Below are 5,047 nucleotides of genomic sequence, written 5' to 3'. Positions count from 1 at the left end.
GTGTTGTTGTTTTTCTGAGGGGGATGGAATAATGTTCCTGTCTTTGTTTAATTAAAAATTGAGACAAGGGAGGTTTTGGAGGTGACAGACAGATGTCTGAAAGTGCTACAAAGAGCTTGGATGAGATAATTTCTGTCTCATGAATGTATTAATCTCCTAGTTTACCACAGACTGGATGGCTGAAGCAATAGATATTTATTTCTCACAGTTCTGGGGGTTGGGAAGTTCAAGATCACAGGATCAACAGGGTAGGCTTCTTTCTGGGGACCCTTCTCTTGACTTGTAGGTGGCAGCCTTCTTGCCGTGTGCTCACATGACCTCTTCATGTATGTGTTTGGGAGAGAGTCCTAGCTCCCTTGTGTGTCTTCTTACAAGGACACCAATCCTATCTGACTGGGCTCTCAGTGTTTTGTTTTTTTTTTTAATATTTATTTATTTGGCTGCACCAGATCTTAGTTGCAGCATGTAGAATCTTAATTGTGTCATGCAAACTCTTTGTTATAGCGTGTGGGATCTGGTTCCCTGACCAGGGATAGAACCCAGGCCCCTGCAGTGGAAGCGTGAAGTCAGCTGCTGGATCACCAGGGAAGTCCCAGGGCCCCACTCTTATGCTTCATTTAACCTTGACTGCTTCCTTAAAGTGCCCATCTCCAAATATAGCCACACTGGGGGGCTAGGGGCTTCAACACACTAATATGGGAAGGACACAGCATTCACTTCATAACAGTGAACAAGACCTGCAAACAGTACATCTCTTAATTTAGGCCATCTGTGTGGAGTAGTTTGGTCGCCTTTCAAGAAACCTAAAATTTCCATCATCACTTAATTCTTTTGTCTTAATGCATTTAGATTCCAGAAGTTCCTCCTTGGTAACTGTAATGCCCCAGAATTAGGAAAACAGTAACTACCTAATCATTGTGAACTTCTGGGTTTTTAACTCTAGGACTCCTTATTTAGGCTTTAGGGGATTTCTGAATTCCCCCAAATTTAATGAAATATTTATGTATGTACATCTGTATTGTCTGTGACGTTTTTCCTAGGGAGAGAGTCCCTAGCTTACATAGAATTCTGAGATGGATCCTGTGATTCCCTTTAGCTTCAAAATCTCCTTAAATGTGAGGCTAATAGGGCTTAGGATAGGGGATTTTGAATGGTAGGGGAGAAGTGTACAACACTTCTTTGCATTTTGTTTCATTTATTTTGGGACTTCCCTTGTGGCTCAGCTGGTAAAGAATCCACCCACAATGTGGGAGACCTGGGTTCGATCCCTGGGTTGGGAAGATCCCCTGGAGAAGGGAAAAGCTACCCACTCCAGTATTCTGGCCTGGAGAATTCCATGGACTGTATAGTTCATGGGGTCTCAAAGAGTCGGACACAACTGAGTGACTTTCACTTCTCTTTCCCTCCATTATCTTGTGTCTTCCTTGAGGAAAGGCCATACTCATCTGTGTATCCCTCATGCCCAGCATGATATCTAGCACAGAAAAATTATTCAGTATATAGTTTTGAAAGCAGGCTGCTTGGATAAGGTGGGAGCTCAAGGAGGTGGGGTCACTGAAACACAGCGCTCCGTGTATCTAGGTCCTCACCTAGGTGGGCGTGAGCAGAGAAGAGAGAAGGACAAGAGTATTCAGAGAAAACTTTGGTTAATTAATGCCTATTACAGGGCTCAGGGCTGGTGACTCAGATGGTAACGAATCTGCCTGCAATGTGGGAGATCTGGGTTTGATCCCTGGGTCGGGAAGATGCCCTGGAGGAGGAAATGGCAGCTCACTCCAGTATTCTTGCCTGGAGAAATCCATGGACAGAGGAGCCTGGCAGGCTACAGACCATGGGATCCCAAAGAGTCAAACACAAGTGACTAACACTTTCACTTCACTTCACAGGGCTCAACTTTATATACACATGTACTTTTGGGAGGTCATTTTCAATAGAATGTAAAATCCAAGTCTAACATCTCAGCTCTTGTTTCCTAGTTAAGATGTGCTGTTCAATCAATAAAAATGAATAATTTAAATTCAATATTCCTCTGTCACTATCAATAATACTTTTGTGAGTGATGTAGTACTATGGTAATTCAATTTGTTAGTTGCTGCCACACTTTCACATGACAGTCTGCTGAAGTTGTAAACTTAATTTACTCTAGGTATTTGACACAAATAACATTGATGGGCTTTGTCTTTAAAAGTTTGATTCCCCCCCCTACCCCAAAATATCTCCTCTGTGTTTGTTTTTATTGCGTAAAGAGGCACCTGTCTGGTTAAGGAAACCCTTTTTAAGGTAAGGAAGCCTCCCACTTGGTTGTACACATACCTTTGTTAAACAACTTAGGCTTACAACCTCAGAATTAGGAAAGACCTCAGATGTGTTTTTCTGTTTGCCCACTTCCAGGGACAGTTTCTTATCCTCTAGAACACAGACTCCATTGCTGGATGGCTTTCACAGAAAGTTCTCCACAGAAGAGACAAAACCTCCTATTCTGCAACTCAAACTTTTATTATTAGCTTTCCTGAGTGACACATTGTCACTATCCATCAATAGGTTTACTATCAATAGATTTACAATCTATCCTGCTTGCCAATTCCCTCATATATTTGAAGGCTGTTTGCATGTACACCCAAGATTTTCCTTGTCCAGGTTAAACTTTCCTAGTACTTTCAATTCCTTTCCATTTGACAAGGTTTCTAGATCACCTCACTCATGTCATACTAAAAAGCTGCACAAATATTTACTAGCAATCTGATAAATGGTTAGCAACTAAAATATATAAGGAATTTGTACAGTTCAATAGCAAAACCCAGACATTTTCATGTTGATATTTATTATCAGAATATTGATTTATAATATTAGTGACATTCAGTGCCATGGAATTCTACTGTATATGGTCAGATAATGTCTTTATATTGTGTTTTACATGTGTGTGCATGCATGCTAAGTCACTTCAGTCATGTCTGACTCTGTGTGACCCCATGGACTATAGCCTGCTCAGGCTCCTCTGTCCATGGGATTCTCCAGGCAAGAATACTGGAAGGTGTTGCCATGCGCTTCTCCAGGATATCTTTGCGACCCAGGGATCAAACCCAAGTTTCTTATGTCTCCTGCATTGGCCAGTGGGTTCTTAACCACTAGCACCACCTTGGAATCCCCCATGTTTTGTGGTTTCCTCAAGAATACTTGTCTCTTGTCTTTTTGATAATAGCCATTCTAGCAGGTGTGACATTTTTGATTTGCATTTCCCTGATCTTTGCTTAAATTGAGTCGATATAAGTTGGACTATGCCAAAGAAGGAAAGTAAGCAAATTTTAGGCATAATTTGATTTCAGTTTGATTTTTGAACATGCTATGTCATAAATAGGAAGAGTACATGAACAAGGCAAATATAACCATTGGTAATTCATTAAATGTATTTAAAAACTCATATAAGAAAATATTTTTGAAGAGAGTATATTTATGAAGAATATATTTTATACATTTTAAGTATATTTACTATATTTAAAAATATATCCTTGAATATACTTTTGAGTATATTCTTGAATAAAGTTAATGTTTTCCTCAATAGCTCCATGAATCTAGTGACTAGATTTAAAATATCTTCTTAAATACATATTTGGATGCATTCTTGACTATGCTCTTGAATATGAAGAATTCTTATGAACGTAACCATGTTAAGATAATCTCGAAAAATATTCACAAAACTTCCTTTTATACAACAATATATTCCCATGAATGTGTTCTCCTTGCACCCCCAGTCTCATTCTTTCTGCCTCTCATTCTCCAGCTGTAGCAGAAGGAAGCTAAGGCAGAAATAAATTGAATATCCCTCAAAATGCTATTATGAAGCCCCCCAAAACCCCTAAAACTAAAAAGATGAAAAAACAAGGAACTTAGGTCAGTTAACCAGTCAACAAGTTGACTGTGAAGCTGACTGGCAAATTTTGGTGATTTGACTTAGGCTTATGGGGGGTGGACTGTATTTATGGCTGGGAGACATAGCATGTCCTCTAGTGCTGGCATTGGGGAGTTTACTGCCTTCTCCCTTGTCTTCTCTATCCCCCAGTTGAATTTTCCGCTGCTGTCAATCAATAAACAGTCCCACTCAATCATAATTATTGAAACTATGTCTAAAATAAAAATGAAATTGAGACCTCTCTGGAAGTTCAGTGCACAGAGTTAAGACTCTGTACTTCCACTGCAGGGAGCTTGGGTTCCGTCCCTGGTTTGGGAACCAAAATCCTGCATGCTGCATAGTGGACCAAAAAATAAATTTACCTTCTGAGTAAATTAAACCACATTAGAACACTGATACCATGATGATATATACTTTTGCTTCTTTGAAACTTGTTTTTTATTTGTTATTTTAGCTTTGTTTTTGCTTATTTTCCTTTATTTCCATGTAATTGCAGATAAATAAGGTTTCTGAAAAAGTGATCTCAAGTTGAAAGAAATATGAGAGATGTATTTCTGTGGTTCTCACAGATACAATAATTTGTTGGGCAGTTTATTTCAAAGTCTACAGAAATCCCCCAAATTTGTTATACTACTGCTAGAATCATTTACATTGTTTGATCTCTAGCTATACTTTTATCTTCAAAAGAGATCAAGTTTACTTTTTTTTTTCAAATTTACTTTTGAAATTGAGTTTATTATCACATAATTCTGAGGTTTTGATATGGACTAGTCTCAAGGAAATTGATTTTAGATGCTATATGTTTCTGTCTTGTGCTTTAGGAAGCATTCTGGAGTAGGAAAAGACATTAAAAGTCCAAACATGTCAGAACACCTAGGCAATCTGGTTCCCCAGCCAGGGAAAAGGGTTCATATCAGATCCCAAGGAGGCTGATAAATATTAGGGGTAGGTATACTAAGCGTGTGGTCCCCAAGTGTTAGAGTGCTCCAGAATTGACTAAAGAGCTTGTTAAAACACAGATGATTGGGTCCTAGCCCCAGAGTTTTAGATTCAGTATGTCTGGTTGTTTTTATTCAGTCACTAAGCCATATCTGACTCTTTGTGACCCCATGAACTTCAACATGCCAGGCTTCCCTGTCC

Source organism: Odocoileus virginianus, unplaced genomic scaffold (genome assembly GCF_023699985.2).
Source record: "Odocoileus virginianus isolate 20LAN1187 ecotype Illinois unplaced genomic scaffold, Ovbor_1.2 Unplaced_Scaffold_2, whole genome shotgun sequence".
NCBI lineage: Eukaryota > Metazoa > Chordata > Mammalia > Artiodactyla > Cervidae > Odocoileus > Odocoileus virginianus.
The sequence above is the reverse complement of the archived record's forward strand: the minus strand, read 5'-3'. Positions refer to the sequence as shown.